A 19,108-nucleotide genomic window follows, 5' to 3' on the forward strand; every position below is an offset into this window, starting at 1 on the left:
ATAATCGTTTAGCAAGCGCAAGATAGGGCCTACTTGCTTGCTGAAAAATGAGTTGCCAGGACTTCGTCAAGAAATTCCTTTGGTGACACGGTTTTGAATATGGTATCAGAATGGCGGAACTCCACTACAAAGGATTACTGCTCGTGTAGTAAATTAATACCTAAAATATTTTCCTAGGCGATGTATTGGATATGGTTGCCCTATTCCTTGGCCGTCACTGTCTCCGGATGTGACTCCACTAGATTATGGTTTGTGGTTATACTTCAAAACAGAAGTTTGCCAAACAAAACCGAATAGACTAGATGAATCCATTGCACGAATTTTGGATGCTGCTACTCATATACAACAATCTGTACTCAGAAAAACGATTTGCAGTCTTAGGAAACAAGTTGGAAAGTGTACTGACATTCAAGGCTTAACTTTTAAACAATTGTCATTTCGACACATCTTTGTGTTTGAAGTTTCAAACTGCACAGTGCAGTTTTTTGTAAATCTAGTTCATTGGGAATTTGAAGAATTTTAAAATTGTTATCTAAATCGTAACTGCACCTTAGAGTATGTCGGAAGATCGTCTCCTGTTTGAGATTCTTAAAATACCGCTAGTTGTTTTCCTTCTGGAGTTCTACCAACATGACTGATCCATTGAGTCATAATGTGTGACGACTTGCTTAGAATCTATCGGAAGATCGTCTTATGTTTGAGATTCTTTAAATAGATTTTTTGGAGCTCTCACAACATGCCTGATTCTTTGGGTCATAATGTGTTAAGACTTTAACACTATTTATTGGTATTGTGATATAGATTATTACTTTCTTTCCTTCCATTAAAATATGATGTAACATAGCCTGCTACAAATATTGTTCTCAAAACCTTGTTTTATTAATTTTAAAAATTACTGGAAGCGTATTTTTTTCGCTTCTCTATTATTACCAATTGACATCATAATAATTCTGTCCCTGGCAAGTAGTAAGTAAATATTTTCTGTCCTGCCAGTCACTCAAGAATTTGCAGTTCTCAATTACTGAATTACGCTTTCAACTGCAGAGATATTTCAACTTGTCATAGAAAAGTGACTTTATTATTTTTTTCATATAAAAAATCAATCTGCGAACAAATCACTATTTTGTACTGTTTATGTCGTGGTCTTGTACTCAACTAAGAAGAATCATTGCTATTGACGTAGTTATAGCGTTCTATCGGTTAAGTATTGTAATTCATTCTCTGAAAGGTTTTTAAAATACTTATAGCCTATTTTTTATATTCCCATGCAGTTGCTGCCTATAAATCCTGAATAGTTTTGAAAATGTATCTTCATCTTTTAATGTATTACTAATATACCGGTAATAATAGGAATGTCTGTTTTGCTTGATATCCTGTATCTAGCATTCAAAAGAGTGCTATTTATACAGGGTCTGACAGGGGGATTAGCGATTATAAATAATTAATTATTATTGACTCAAGAATTTATTTTTTTCAAAATGATATAGGTCAAATCATAAAGTAAATAGTCTGCCATCTATTTCTTGAAACGGACTTTCTTTAAGTGACTACCACTGACATGGAAATGTTTTTCTTCAGACATCCACAAAGTGTCAATAAAGTCTTCATCTTCATTCATGCGATTTAAAATCTCCTCACAAAACGCCCTTCGATTGAGAAGATCGCTAATTTTAAAGTAGTGTACCATCTGAAGTTCGTATGGATGGAAATGTAAGTCGCATGAGCAGAAGGGAATGTATTATGGCGCCATAAATTAAAATGACGAAATTCACGCCTCAGTCTCAAAACTGTCGCTCTTGTAATCGCTTTTAATTGCAAAAGCACGTTGCGTACCGCTCCACCTTTCCATGATTATTACTTGACCAAGGCCAGTGGAGTCCTGCAGCCTGGAGCGTCACTTGTACTACGGTGCGTTTTTTAAAGCGCTTCAGTAAGGCGCTTCATGCCTTTGCTGCAGGAAAATGAGGGTCGAAAAAAACGTTAGTAGGTCAACTGACTGCAAAATGGTGGACAATTAATATTGGGTTCTATTACTGCAGTAATAAATGTAACCTTAAAAGAACCGAACATGTTAAATAGTTTCGACTTCCATGATAATGACGTAGTATTATTATTACTAGATGATTTTAACAATAATAAACATTGCAAAAGACCAAAACATGCATTCCGCCATGGATCGTGCAGCAAACTCGTAAAGCGAAGTTTTGATTTGCTGCATCTTGCTACAGCGCTGCTGCAGCGACGGTGAAGCAAATGTAATAAAAGAAGGTCTTGCTGCAGCGCTTTACGTCTTGCTTAAAAAAACGCACGGATACTGCGTTCGTATAGCGTCATCGCTATAGTTCACATTACGCCCGCGGCTCCACTCGTCTCGGTCGAGTTATACCAAATGGTATTGTATTGACAACAATGTGCGCTCCTCAACTGTGCTATGAGAGTCACTTTTGTCTCATATTTCTTAAAATCGCCCGTTCCTCTGCCCTTCATTTTATTTTGTTAATTTTACTCTGTTTCCTCTCTAAAAAATGAAATCGCATACGAATTATGACAAAATTTCTGTTAGGTAATTCCATCTAGTATTTGACAAAAAGTCAATAAAGCAGCTGCGAGAATACAAACATTTTCATGATATATATTAGTGAATAGTTTATTGAGGATCAAAAATGCTTTCTCTAGATTTAAAAAGCAAGTAATAATTTCATAATACATTGATCATGTCTGTAGGTATGTTATCGGAGTAACTAGTTTTACAACTGTGGCAAAATGAAACTCACTCTACAGGAAAAACTTAATAACTTATTCCAAAATTGCAACATTCATGTTAATCGTTTTCAACTGATGCAAACTCAACACACTCAGACATCCGACTGTAGTTAATAGATCTTAAATGTGTCAGCTTTTTTCAGACAACTTTAGAGTAATCCCTAACATAGTTCAGTTCTATTCTTTTGTTCTGAAAGATTGTTTAACGAGCAGCAAGAGTAATGAGAATGTTCGGTTCTACAATTATGTATCGAAATATTTTTCTACGTTGAAAATATGCAAGAATAGACATAGATCACTTTTGCGTGACAATGATTTGAAAGTTACTATTCAGTTAAAGTCCGTTAGCAATAGTATCGTCGATATTCTGAAACTTAGTAGCGCAGAAACAGAACCAACACTAAAACTTGCATGAGTAGGCTACATAAAGTACACTACATTACTTATATGCATATATATATATATATGTTTATGTATATATATAATAAGAAAATTGTCTCTCCCACTCTGTTCTTCGAAAACGAACGTCATAGAAAAAGACTGTAAAACACAAAAAATGTTCCATTTTACGAAACTACTATTTTTTTCTTATCCCAGTGTGGGCTACGAACCATCACCATTGAACGGTATGAATGAAAAAAACATTGGAATTAATTTTATTTCATTGTAAGGTCTGATACTTGTCGAGCCTCGAACCAAAGGAGAGAAGAAACAAGTGAATATCAATGCTAAGCAATATATTATGAATAAGCCTAATTATCCCTGGACCAAAGACTTTGACTAGCTTAGTAGACGTTGTCACAAAATATTAAGTTAAAATTGATCAATTTGAGAGCTGGGGTGCCCTTAAGTTTTTGGACATGTGTTGTTTCTCAATTTCATGAAATGTTTTCAGAAAATATTATAACTCTTTTTTTGTTATTTTGTATGTAAGTTAGTGAGAACAAAAGCTACTGAAGTACAAATTTAGTACATATTGTATTTTGTTCTTCATATTACAAAATGAAAAGAGAAACTCTAAAACGTTTTAAAGTGAAACACTGATATCTTATTAAAGTCCCACACTACAGCCCCTCAGGTGTGTCATCTTTGTCAGACTAGACCAGAAAAATCACTCTTTATAAAATTGTTTGATTTCATTCTCTTCAGGAAGATACTTACTGTCTTGACAACATCACTTAGAATAAGGCGGACATGTTTATTTTCTCCTACAGGGGTGCAAATAGACCTACATGTATCAATGCCAGAAACACAATGAAGTCATTTTTGATAAAAATTGACTTGTGTGTTTTCTCAAATAACCGATTCAGTTGTATTTTCCCTTGCACAAAAAAAAAAAAATCAGCGAATGAAAGGAAGTATTTTTCTTGGAATTATTACTTTACAAACGTCTGTGTACAGCTAGCCTTGAATTCTCGCAACTTTTCGGTACAGTTTTTAGCTGCTTAACTAATTTAGGGTTGTTCCAAGGTGAAAGCTCTAAAAGAATGCATGGACAATGTATGGGCATAATGTTAAGTTAAAAAGTTATTCCTTCTCTCAAAATGTGCAGTAAACAATATAGAATACAATACGAAATCCTATAAATAATATAACTCAATTTACAAAATAAATTATATTTGCCTCTTGAGCCGCAATGAGAGAATTCGCTTGTGTTTTAATTTTATAAAATATTTCTAACGATGAATGCCATGCTGTATATTATTTTTAGAACTTCCCGTTGATTATATACGGGCACTGCCAGGTTAATACACAAACAATGTATGGGTGTGAAATTACATTAAATTTGTAAATGTAAAAAGATAAAAGCAAACATTTTAGTCAACTATTTAACAACGCTCTATCAAATACTAGGTTAGGCCTATTTATTGTCGACGAAATGGGTAATAATGAAATGGAATTTAGCGACATGAGATCAAGGAATTTTCATGGCTTTACCTAATATTACATTACAGTTGCGAAAAACGTCGCAAAGAAAACCCAATGAGGTGACCAGCCGAAGTGGTGAGAAATGTTAAAAGAGAATCAAACATATACCGGTCGTGAGACGTGACCATGCTCAAAATGATTACACCGTATCTTTCATCTAATTGCAGCACAATAAGATTGTAATGACATTAAGAAAGAAAAGATGTCAGAAACTGCTAATATAAAAATAATAGTCTACTACATCACGTCACCTTAATACACTCAAGTCTCTTCTATCTTTGGCGTTACACTGTCATATCACTCGCTATGTACTGACTGAGCAAAAATTCCTTCTTAACCTGTAAGTACCGCAGTCTGTATGACACAAGGAAAACACTGCGTCTATAGCTGACGCACTAGCGCTTAAAATAAGCTGGTGTGAAGTCTGGTGTAGCAGACTAAACTCTACCAATTTATTGGCTCGTGAGGCTCCGGTAATTTCATGGTAAAGTTACGTTCAACTACCACGAAATTAGACCAATGTACAACTTCACAACTTCAAGTGAAACTCCACAAAGACGCAAATTTGTGGACGAGAGGATGAATCACACTCCGCTCTCTTCATGTGCATGCACTAATCGTCTGGGCCCCGATCTTAGCATAAAATCGAGTTATTGTCTGAAATGGTCTAAATCAACTGTTGGATTGTTTGCGCCTCTTTGTGAACGAGGGTTTCACTTTCATTTTATATTGATAGCATTCAAACGTCTGTAATAATGCCTCTGGTGTGCAAACATTGGGGAACATTATTTAGTAAACATTCATATTTAAACAGACATATAAGACGTGTACCTAATTAAAATAGAGGTGGTGAACATAATATCGTACCATTACCATAATATTTTCAACCACACAATAAGAATAACAATAATAATAATAATAATAATAATAATAATAATAATAATAATAATAATAATAATAATAATAAAATAGCAAATTAATCGTGTCTTCAAGAATTTTTCAAAGGCTTTTGATTGTATAAATCAAACTTTTACTAGTTAACTACATAATTATTATGATGTTCGGCACATACCATTGCTATATAACCAATAGATTACAAATGGTACAAATTGATCAATTTGAAAATGATGAATAACATTAAGTACAGTCTAATCAGATGAAAGGAAAATTAAATTTGGTGTATTCCTATTCCAAACCACAGAATGGATAGATTACTATGTTTGCTGATGATACAAGATTTCTCAACTACAACTCAAATATAGAACATTTCGAGATCTAAACTTTCATTCATGTTGAACGGATTACCCAATACTTTGAAAGTAATGGCTTATTTATTAACTCCACCGAAACTAATTATATTGTATTTCAAACAAGACAAACTAGGACTGGAAAATGTCTTAATGTAGTCTGTACACAAAAAGTCAGGGAATCTTGGAGGTAAACGATTGGTTACTAAATTCTTGGTTTACCGTACATATCGGCAGAAATTTGACTTAGGATATCTGCATTGACTATATTTGTAATGAAATAGGTAGTAATCCTCATATACTGAAAATATTAACCAAAATTTAATCCTCTTGCTTATACTTACCTAGAGGTCCAGGGTTCTATATTCTATCACTGTTGTCTATGGCAGAATAAATCTAAGAGTGAAGATAGTTATAGACAAGTGAACATGAAAACTATAATAATATATCAATATTGTTGTTGTTTAGTCAACTGTCCGAATACAGGTCTAGACCCCACAAGTGATACCAACAAGGCACCACTTATGAGGCAACTAAGCCAGGAGATAATGGGTTAGGGTGGCTATTTCCTTTCTCCCTCCATTGCATACATCGCCGACTAGACAAGTATTACACTAATCAGACTTCAGATGTATAGAAACAATAATTGTTCTTCCTCTGACACATATCGTCAAGTGAGATGTACTGTCTGGTAATAGATATGTAGTAGTGGCAGAAAGAAATCGGACCGACCCTTGTAGCAGATTTCAGAGTCAGAGATTCAAATTTTGCTAGTCAGAAAACACATCCATCTTGTAGGCCTATAATAAATTATTATTGTAACAATGAAATGTATTGAATTTGTTCGATTCTTACCGTGTTTTGTTTCCTTCAGTGCCTCAAACTGACAGACGAAAAAACTTTGAGAGTTTTATTTTCATCTGGCATCAGTATTACATTTCTACCTGTATTCGGCAAAGATAACTGCGTATTTTTACATTAAATAGCAGTACATACCTCTGGCTTCACTATCCACATTGAAATTACCACAGTTTGACACAATACACAGCACAGGATTATTTTGTGTCAGCTACAAGGGTCGGTCCGGTTTTTATGCCACTACTGTACATATCAACCAGAAATTGTCCGTAAAATTGTGTATCTAAAAATATACAAAGTATATATATATACATATGTGTGTATATATATATATATATATATATATATATATATATATACATACACTGGGTGGCCCACTTAACTCTTTCACCTCCGATAGCGCGTGAAATATTTTAGATATACACAAACCGACAATTACAAGCAGGGCCTCTGATAGGATTTATGGGCCCCTGTGCATTATTGTACTTGGGCCCCGTTGAAAAAAAAAGTTAAAAATGACAAGTTACCAATTATTCTGACCATAATAATTATTTCCAAATAAATAAAAGATAACCCCATACACAGATACGAATCTAAAAATATACACTTTTGTTGCAATGAAAATTTTAGCAAAAGTTCACATTAACACAATATATTATATTCATCACGCTTCTTTTTCAGTAGAGCCTACATAGTATGTTTCGTGACGAAACGTTCGTCTTTTCGTTGTCGTTTGTTTCGTTTCGTTTTCATAAAACATTATTCTTAAACAGTTGTAATTTCTGACTTGCAGGCTAACATCAACAAGCAACTCTCCTTGACTTCATTGATGCAAAATTATCAATTATATCATCAAAATTTAAAGACCTAGCAAGATCGCTCTCCAGACTAAGGAGGCCAAGTTACTCAGTCTCTCTTGACACATTGTTACTGTGAATACATATTTTATTTCCTTCATTTTGTTTAAAGTTGGTGTGAAATTGAGCGTTGCTAGTGTAGGTGCAGAAAATAAACCAATCTCATGCCCGCTGTTCAGGTTGTCAAAAAGAAGACCGTTCATGCTTAGAAGTGAATACTGGTGGTTGTGGCTGTTTAGAAATGATAACAGTAGTATTGAATCAGAACAAGCAAACAGTAGTAAAAATGAAGTGTTAATATGTGCAAGTGAAACAAATTTACACACCAGTTCCTAACTCAGTCATGGCAAGTAACATGCGATCTTGGAAAACCAAAAATGGCAGACAAATTGTAAATGTCATTGAATGTGTTGTTCGAAAAAGTACTCCCAAACATAATAACCTTCTAAGTGACGGAACAAGAGCCTTTCCTGTATTAGTTTTAAAACTAAAGAATGGAGATTTGGAGAATGTGTTCCCAGAGACTGGCTAATATGGAGTGAAACAAGTCAGTCACTGTACTATTTTCCCAGATTTCTTTCACTCCACACTGGCCAGTCTCTGGGAACACATTCTCCATTCTTGAGTTTTGAAAATACTGTAATACTGTTTTTGGAAAGGCTCTTGTTTTCGAAAAACACATTCAATGACACAATTTGTTTGCTACTTTTTAGTTTTCCAAGGTCGCTCAATTTCACACCAATGTCAAACAAAGTTCTACTCCCTTTCTTAATATCTTCCAATTTTTCTGTCTCTCCTTGCGCTTCTCAGCTCCCGACTTATGCTTCTACTTGTCCATTGTCCACTGTTAACACTAATGAACAGAATTTACTAGAAAAATGATAACGAAAAGACAAAGTTTCATCACGAAACATACTATGTAGGACCTACTGAAAAGGAAACGTGATCCTGCGGTTTGGATTTGGGAGAGTCCACTAGCATATTGCGGTGGGCCAGCAGGGGTTGGTAGTTAAGAGGACAAGCCAATTGAACGTGTTTGATACGACGAGAATATAATTCAGGCAAATCCCGGAGGTGTCAAGTGTCGTGTCGATGACTGTTAACGTGGGAAACCGATGTTCTATTATATAAGAGTTAAACATTTACATAATGAAGTGGTAATCTGTATTAATTCTACTATTGTTGGTTAATGTTAAATGTTAATATATCATTAAAGAGGCAAAAATCGTTTGTTAAACAGAGTTATACTCATGTGTATATAATTTCCAGAAAGCTCACTTCCTAGAATTGTATAAATTGTTTTCCAATGTTAACTGGCAATTGTTATCACAGTTTACTGATATTGATGTTGCTACGGATTACTTTTACTCAGTACTATATTCTGTAATGGATTCTACAGTTCCAAAGAAAAGAGTTTCAGCTAAAAAGAAATATCCATCCTGGTTTACAAAAGAAATTATAAATAATCTCAAGTTGAAAGAATATTTCAGGAGAAGGATGCATTTATCTCAGTATAATAAAGAACAATTTAAACAAATTAGAAAGAGAGTTAAAACTATGATACATAATGCGTATCATAGTTATGTTATTGAGATAGATAATACTTTTAAAAACGATTCTAAAGTATTTTGGAACTATATAAAAAAAGGAGGACTAGCAAAAATATCACAGCAAAGTTAATGACTAGCCAAGATCACATTTTTTATAGTAATGATTCTATTTCGGAAGCGTTTGCTGATTACTTTAGTTCGGTTTACTCTGTAAATATATCACACAACCTTCAAAAAGAAAATACGGTAATACCGGATTATATTAATTATCCATTAACAACTGAGCCTATAACTAGACAAGAATATTTGACTGCTATAAAAAAATTAAAACCTAAAAAATCTTGTGGCCCAGATGATTTACCTCCTTATGTATTGAAAGCTTGTTTCGAAGTACTTATGTATCCTTTATGTTTGTTTTATAATTTAATTTTAAAAACAAAAACTTTTCCGAAAATGTGGAAATTAACAAAGGTTTGCCCTGTGTTTAAATCTGGTGATAATAGTAAAATTGAAAATGATAGACCCATTGCAATAGTTTGTGCCCCGTCCAAGGTATTTGAGCAGATTCTATATACACGAATTTTTCAACATGTTTATAGTGCAATTGATATAAATCAGCATGGATTTTACACCCATAGGTCTACCACAACAAATCTAATTAATTTTACACAAAAGGCATTTAATACATTACATAATCGCAGAAATTTAGACGTGATATACCTTGATTTTTCCAAAGCGTTTGATAAAATTGACCATAAAATTTTAATTAATAAACTTTCAAGTTTTGGATTATCTTATTCATATTTACAGTTAAGAACGTCATATCTTACAAACAGGCAGCAGTATGTTTCATTCAATCAAGTAAAATCAAAACCATTCACAGTAACTTCAGGTGTACCCCAAGGATCCAATCTTGGTCCCTTGTTCTTTTTACTTTATATCAATGACTTACCTAAACAGATTTTGCACACTAAATGTTTACTATATGCTAATGATGTTAAATTGTATAAAGTCATTGACAAACAACAAGACGTTTTTGATCTTCAGCATGATTTGGACAGACTATATAGATGGAGTATCGATAATTTTCTTCTGTTAAATCTTAATAAATGTTGCTTTATGACATTCTAAAAATAAGACAGTTCCTCAAAATTCGTATGAAATTAATGGTGTGAAGTTACCTAGTGTAGAATCATTTAAGGATTTAGGTATTTATTTTACACACAACTTATGTTTTAAAATGTACTTAAATCACGTGGTAATTGATGCATATAGAAAATTAGGATTTATAATCAGAAATACAAAAGAATTAAAAAAATATAAATACTATTGATACTCTCTATAAAACTATGGTTAGAAGTAAGCTAGAGTATGCGTCTGTAATATGGTCACCTCAGTTCCAGTCCCATCAGATGCAAATAGAAAGGATACAGAAAAGATTTTTACGTTATTTATATTTTAAAAAACATCACGTATCGTCTTATGACAAGCAAATTTCATATAATCAGTTACTTTTTGAATTTAATTATAAAACTTTAAAATCTCGACGATTAATAAATAGCCAAATTTTACTCTATAAGACTGTTAATGGTATATTGAATAACTGTGATTTTCTTAAATTCTTTCAGTTCAATGTAAAAAGAACAGAATTACGTCATAGGCAACCTTTTATTATTCCTATTCCTAGAACTGTTTTCTTCAAGAACTCTCCATTGTTTGTTATGTGTAATACTTACAACTCTCTGTCTTTAAACTGTGATTCTCAATTGGATTTCAGTTTAACAATTGAAAAATTTCATACAATATTAAAAAGCATTGTATTTCCTTAGATATTTAAATTATGAAGAAGTGTATTATAATGTTTTTACTCAAGTTTTTAAATAATTTTGCATCATTATATTGACATTTGGCACTATATTAACTGTAATATTATATTCTACCATCTATTACCATTATGTATTTTCTTTCTTTCGTTTGTGTTGTTTGTTTTGTTGTTTTTTTTCTCTCTTATTATGTATTTTGTGTATACATCTGTGTAAGCCACCTGTAATTGGAAGCCTGCTTCTGTTGGTGGTGGATTTAAAATAAAATAAAATAAAAATAAAATAAAATAAAATAAAATATGTCAGATTCATGTAACAAATGTTCTTACAAAATTTTATAGTACCAGTATGTATCTGTAAATAATTATTCGTGATAATAAAAAGTAATCAGACTCAATCTGACGGGCCCTTACTGCTCACGGGCCCATATGCACTTGCCCCCTTTGACCCCCCCCCCTTCTCGGCGGCCCTGATTGCAAGTTAAATTACATCGAAGGGGACATCTGATGCACGTAATGTATTTTTTGTACACGAAATAATTTTCAAATTATTAGAGTCAACTTTCTTTTTTTAACTGGGAACAATAGATAATACCATGAGTGGGCAACTCGTACTCACGAAGCGCTAAAAACCTTGGCAAAAAAAAAGGACACACTGAGGCAGCCACTGCCTCAAGCTGTGCGTAATTTCGTTACAGAAGCAGTTCACTGCCATGGTGCGCTGTGGCGGCTCATGCAGGTGGTCGTGATATCTAGGCGTACTCCATGATTTGTATTTCAAAATGACGCATGGTATAATAATTGCAGTAGTTTTAGACAGGATGTAACTAAGTACTCAAAGCTAAAGAGGCCTACTCCATGATTTGTATTTCAAAATTATGCATGGTACAATAATTAGGTCTACAGTAGTTTCAGACACGCTATAACTAAATACACAAAACTGAAATTCCATTATTGCCAAGCCTTGTAAATTATAATACGTTATTATTTTGTGCTGAAAACATAAATTAAACACAACCTTTTCAAGATACAACAAATATACTTGCAGCACTGTTTGTTCATATTATTTATTATTTGTCTTCATTGAAACATAGAACGTAATCAGAGTTTACAAGTGTTTATAGATTAAAGAGATTTCAAAAAGTTATTACTAGACTTCATGGAATTGCCACGAGATTCGTAAGGTTTACTGCGCTTGCGGTATAGACTGTATGAGAAGGGGGCGTGCAACGGATGGAGTATGCCTCTGATGTAAACACTGAGCAGTATACTGCGGTTAAAATAAAACCTGTATCCTGCATTAAAGAAATAAAATGAATGATCATTGAAGTAGGAAATGTCTAAACATGTAAATACACAATTATTTTATAGTGAGATATATTAACTGTTAAATGTAACATACTCGCATCATCCTTGAATATGTGCATAGCAGTGAAGAGTTACGTACATCTTGAGCTATTGCAAAGTGAACTTCCTCCGATGGTCACTTAAAACAGTTTTTATATTGGGAAAATGTACGTTCGACATCACACGATGTAATAGGTGCATATTTGAAGAACAGGAAGTCACTACTTTTTAGTACACCAACTTCAGACGTCTTGTCGTGACCTGATAGTACATCATTTATAATACGAAGTTGTGAATAGGCAGAGTTTTTAGCAATAACGTTTCTCAACTTACATTTCACTTTTTCTGAAATTAGTGAATTGTTATTTTGGATAACGGTTTGTGATACTTTATCCACTATATTAAGGGCTTCTGAGAGTTGTTGTTCAGACGATTCTAACAGGGTGATGCGCTTTTGGACTTACTTACTGGCTTTTAAGGAACCCGGAGGTTCATTGCCGCCCTCACATAAGCCCGCCATTGGTCCCTATCCTGAGCAAAATTAATCCATTCTCTATCATCATATCCCACCTTCCTCAAATCCATTTTAATATTATCTTCCCATCTACGTCTCGGCCTCCCTAAAGGTCTTTTTCCCTCCGGCCTCCCAACTAACACTCTATATGCATTTCTGGATTCGCCTATAAGTGCTACATGTCCTGCCCATCTCAAACGTCTGGATTTAATGTTCCTAATTATGTCAGGTGAAGAATACAGTGCGTACAGTTCTGTGTTGTGTAACTTTCTCCATTCTCCTGTAACTTCATCCCTCTTAGCCCCAAATATTTTCCTAAGAATCTTATTCTCAAACACCCGTAGTCTCTGTTCCTCTCTCAAAGTGAGAGTCCAAGTTTCACAACCATACAGAACAACCGGTAATATAACTGTTTTATAAATTCTAACTTTCAGATTTTTCGACAGCAGACTGGATGATAAAAGTTTCCCAACCGAATAATAACAGGCATTTCCCATATTTATTTTGTGTTTAATTTCCTCCCGAGTATCATTTATATTTGTTACTGTTGCTCCAAGATATTTCAACTTCTCCACCTCTTCAAAAGATAAATTTCCAATTTTTATATTTCCATTTCGTACAATATTCTGGTCACGAGACATAATCATATACTTTGTCTTTTCGGGATTTACTTCAAAACCTATCTCTTTAGGCGTCTTTACTTGCTTCCAGTAAAATTCCCGTGTTTTCCCTAATCGTTTGTGGATTTTCCCCTAACATATTCACGTCATCCGCATAGACAAGCAGCTGATGTAACCCGTTCAATTCCAAACCCGCTCTGCTATCCTGGACTGATGCTTTTGGACACGATTTTAAAATTAGAATCAATGAACAGAATATCTTCCAATAGCTGTTCAGAAGGCAATGATTTTACAGCTGCAACAGCGGAACTGTCATTGCTACCCAATGCATCAATTACCTTAATTATTTTGCCGTAATGTTCTGCATAGTAATTAACAGCATCCTTCCACACCTGTGGAGTAACGGTCAGCGCGTCTGGCCGCGAAACCAGGTGGCCCGGGTTCGAATCCCGGTCCGGACAAGTTACCTAGTTGAGGTTTTTTCCGGAGTTTTCCCTGAACCCAATACGAGCAAATGCTGGGTAACTTTCGGTGCTGGACCCCGAACTCATTTCACCGGCATTATCACCTTCACCTCATTCAGACGCTAAAATATAACCTAGATGTTCATACAGCGTCGTAAAATAACCCAATAACATAAAATTAACAGCATCTAACCACGTTCCCCAACGTGTCACGACTGGCTGGGGGGGGGGGTGAGGGTATTCCAAGGGTAATTGTTTGGAACAGCAACACTCTGTAAGGGGCTTTTAAAAATATTTTCTTTACAAGCGAGATGAAACTGTCAACATTCTTGTAGGATAATCGAATCTCCTCCGCAACTCTGTGTAGACCATGAGCCAGACATGTCGAGTGAATCAATTTCGGGCACAGAGTTTGTTTCGCCTTTGCTGCTTTCACCATGTATGGAGCGGCGTCAGTAACGAAAAGAAGAATATTTTCCCGCCTGATGCCACTGGGCCATAAAAGACGCATTTCATTTTCAAACAAAGCAGCTATGGATTCGTTATTCACTTTTTGTAACTCTTCATATGTCAGTAGAAATGTTTCACCAGGTTCATCACGCGACAATATCCCAACCATTACATTTGCCACATATCTGCCCTTAATATCAACAGAAACCCAAATTTTATTATCTCCTACAAGGTTTCATATGCATTGTAACATCCAGTCATAACAAAGTGGCATATAGTGTTTCCGCATTGTAGATTCGCAAGGAAGTTTCCTGTTGGTGTATTTTTCAATAAATGTTTTGAAATGATGGTTTCTACCTTGCTTAAAGGGATATTTGCACTCGCCATCATATTACATAAATCACTTAGAATTGGTCGCATAAAGTTATGTCCAAATACGGAGGTACCTCCAATAGTTTCAAACTGTCGTTGTGTTTTCTGCTTTCAAAATGTCTCTTTATATCATACTGTCTATCCACTCTTAAAGATTGCTTGCATATTTTACAAAAAATGGTTTGTTCTTTAATACTAAAATACTTAGTACCAAACTCCTTTATAAACACACGCAATTCTGAAGTATTATATCGCGGCATGTTTGATTGAAATCTTGTCTGCACCGAACAAACGATAAGCTTTGACTATTCCAACCACAGTACTGCAAAAACAAGTGATTACATAGGTATACCTTAGCTGTAGCTGCTCCGTCTATTTGGACCGGTCGCAACTCTTAACATGAACTGCTGCTACTACGAGACCGGGAGGTCGCTCACCTCCTCTATACTACCGTACATCGGAAACCTGATTGCATGCTGCGTGTGGCAATTCAACGAAGTCTATTGATTACCAATAGCCTACACCGCAACTGCACATAACATAAATACAGGTTTTCCCTCACTTTCATGCCGGGTAATCTTTTGGCGAATCCTCGGACCTCACCTCATCATTGTAGAAAATTACTAAATTGTAAAACTGTAAAAATTATAGAAATTATAAAATATTGTAAAAATCTGTAAAAATTGTAATTGTAATATTGTAAAATTTTGACTGTTCCACATCTTAAAGCTTCATTGCTCATTAAGATCTATGGAATATAATAAATGAATGAATGAATGAATGTTGAAATCGTTCATAAACTTTTTCAGTTACTACAAAATTATTAAACACGACATTTTAAACATATTCCGTAAATGTGTTGCATGCTATGTTTTATTCAATTGGACCATTGTGTGCTGGAGTAGCAATGTTGCCAAGTGTTTGAACATGGCTTGTTAATTTAAGATGGCTATGGCTCGTTTCATATTTTATTTATTTAACGTGAGAAATCTTTATAAGTTGAGTGCCTTGCCCCACCCCCAAAGTCGGTGCTTATGCTGAACATCAGCTCATGCAGTACGGTATACTTACTTACTTACTTACTGGCTTTTAAGGAACCCGGAGGTTCTTTGCCGCCCTCACATAAGCCCGCCATTGGTCCCTATCCTGAGCAAGATTAATCCGGTCTCTATCATCATATCCCACCTCCCTCAAATCCATTTTAATATTATCTTCCCATCTACGTCTCGGCCTCGCCAAAAGTCTTTTTCCCTCCGGCCTCCCAACTAACACTTTATATGCATTTCTGGATTCGCCCATACGTGCTACATGCCCTGCCCATCTCAAACGTCTGGATTTAATGTTCCTAATTATGTCAGGTGAAGACGGTCAGTACGGTATAACTTTGTAAACTAATTCCATAAAACAGGTCTGAAACTTTTTTGAAATTTTAGCTCTCTCTTACGTATTTTTTCTATGCTAAACAGTAAACGACACTTAAAATATCATCACGTACAGTTTTTCACAAAATTGATACTAACATTTGTATAGAATTGTTATACAAAATGGGGATCTGACTTAATGACATTCATACAACAGTGTTCTCAGTGTCGATTGTTTGCAACTTGTTAACAACGAGTTAGAAAGAGAAGATTGTTAATGATCATTGCAAACAAAATCAAGAAGGCTGTGTCATGCTGTAACCTCGAACTTCTATATTGCAGTGAGTTGTGAAACATGGCTAGCCTTGGCTGTATGAACACCCCAGATACATTTTGTTATAGGCCTATTTGTGATGAATTTATGATTAAGAAACTTTGCAGAAACATTAAAACGCTACATTCACTTAGCTAGTACTTGCAACAAAACATTTGGGACATTTTATTTATTTTATTTTCATTTAGCTAGCAAGAAAAATGAGTACAAATTAAAAATTCACAACAAAAATGTTTCTAGCCACTACCGTAAGAGCCAGGCTATGTGCGGTGTGGTCTTGGCCAATAATACAACAACAAATTTACAAAGACAGTTTACTAAATACAATAATGAACTTAATTTAGACCGCCAACTAATACACGAGAAAAAAGAAAGAGAAAAAGAGAGAAAAACACAGTTAATATAAATTGGTGAACAGACAGAAATCAATGACGTTCAATAAAAACATGAATATAGTCGACAGAAATAAAAAGATGAAAAAAATACATCATTTGTTAATATTATATATCATGAATAATATTATAAATTTCTTTTTTAAAAGGTTCAATTTTAAATTTTTCAAATCTGGAAAGTGATTTGTAATTTTATTATAAAGTCTTGGGCCGAAACTAGCACCATGTTGAAGTGCTGCCCTTGTATGATATTTAGTCTCAATCAGTGGGAGAGTAGAATTTTGTCTTCGAGTATATAGATTAGAAATTGATAAATGATAGAGAAAAACTGAGCTCAGTTTTGAGTTTAGCATCCCAAAAACGGCGAATTTAGTTTTTTTTTTTTATGAACTTTAATGTTGCAGACCCTTGTAAATATGCTATTAGGTCCATTTCAGTATGTTCAGAAAAATCTTACGTTTAAAACGTAAAACTGTTTAAAAACTGCTAAACGATACTCTTAGTCAGGGATCTTCAAAACGTGTTTTCTCAAGGAAATACCGGAATTGATATGTTTGCATCACACTAATTGTTTCTCTTCATACTTTTCATAATACTAAAGTAAACATAAAGAACAAAGAGAACAGTTATTGAGTAAATCGCGTTCCATGTTATTCTTCTAAATAGTAATCCATACTCTTAGTAAAATAATATATATTTCATATGCATAATTACCGGACTTGCATGTACTCAGTATCAACAAAACTCGTCTAATAGTTCATGAAAGTCACTATACAAGTATGGACGAAAAAACAGCAAGATCAAAACCAGGCATGCCTCTGAGAGTGCCCAAGAATATCGTGAAAATAATGAACATTAATTTTTTTTTAAGAAACACAACACTTTGTCTTAAGTAAAATATCACAATAAATTTGCAATCTTACCTACAGTATGTCATAGGAAGAGTAGATGAAGCGTTGCTGCAAATACAGAATACATAGCAACAGTGGATTGCTTACGGAGTCACAGCTAGTCCTCGCAATGTCCATAGACAGCTTAGGTATGCCACTCCGACGTTTGAAGCTCCCATTGGCTGCACCGCTTTGACGTCACTTGGTATGAAGCGCGCAAAGATGAGGTGCGGGAGATACAGTTCAAAATGCTATTCCTACAATTTCTCGCGACTGTGAATTGTCCTCGTCTGCTCATTCACCGCGTCCTCATGGATAAATATATAATCATCCATGGTAGCACTTCGACAGGACGCCATGGATCAATATATATTGATCCGACACTTTTAAGATACGCCTGTAGTTTATTTTCTATCACAACGCAATACTTGGCTGTCTCTAATCTCACGAGTATAGTCACTGCTTCCTCTTGCTCTTGTATCACAATCACACCTTCCCGCGACCACGCCTCTCAACCAAGTGGACGAGACGATGCCCGCCACTTCTCCGCGTGCCCCCCTCCTGCAGCTAGCTGCCGTCCAGCCGATGCCCGACTCATTCGCGCCTTGTGCGTGCTGCCACCTGTTGGAAACAGCAGGCACTCGCCCTGGCGCGTTTTACAATATAATAGCACAGTCTAATATATATTAGACTGTGATAATAGGATGCGAAACTTACTGAGTTTCCGGTAACACATACTAGAGGCGCTGTTGTAGAAATTGATCTTGCTGCCACCTGTTGGGGGGAGGGGCGTTATTACATCTAGCAGCGCACCAAGTGGCGAAAAGAGTAATTACTCCATGCATTTAGCAGCGCACCTGGTGACGAAAATGTTAAACTGTGCAGAAAGTATTCCCTCTCGCCCTCATCGATATTCAAAACTAACCCAATTTAAAATAAAACATTTACATTTTTATTCCTCACAGCATCTTCTACTGAAAATTCTTACCGGAGCCAACAGGAAGATAAAAGAGACTATCTATTTTATACTACCCGATTAAAATATAACCAGACAGAGACAAAAAATAAAGCAAAAGGTTAGATAATTCGGATTGTATTCTTTGGATATTTATTGTATAGCGCAATGGAATAGTCTGCAAGAACTACCCTTTAAATGTCAGTCGACGATTCGAACCCCAAAATTAAATTATTCTTTATTATAGGTATAATACAATTGCTCGAAAAAATCTAAAAAAAAAAAAAAATGTTTACACAATGAACTTCTCCCTTTAAATCTCAGTTTACAGTTTGAACGCAGTGACTATTATATTTTCCGAGTTCGGGCCCCGAAAATTAATT

The 19,108-nt window shown here is 34.8% G+C and overlaps 1 protein-coding gene across 3 annotated transcripts in view; it reads right to left on the reverse strand.

Annotated features, from left to right (window-relative positions):
* Positions 1-18,275, reverse strand: part of LOC138705914 (uncharacterized) — a 59,177-nt gene extending 40,902 nt beyond the window's left edge. For all 3 annotated transcript variants that reach the window (XR_011333856.1, XM_069834673.1, XM_069834674.1), the window contains exon 1: positions 17,804-18,275. The gene's annotated coding sequence lies outside the window, so the exon portion shown is untranslated. The remainder of the gene's footprint in view (positions 1-17,803) is intronic.
* Positions 18,276-19,108: the final 833 nt, after the last annotated feature.

This window comes from Periplaneta americana, chromosome 9 (assembly GCF_040183065.1).
Source record: "Periplaneta americana isolate PAMFEO1 chromosome 9, P.americana_PAMFEO1_priV1, whole genome shotgun sequence".
NCBI lineage: Eukaryota > Metazoa > Arthropoda > Insecta > Blattodea > Blattidae > Periplaneta > Periplaneta americana.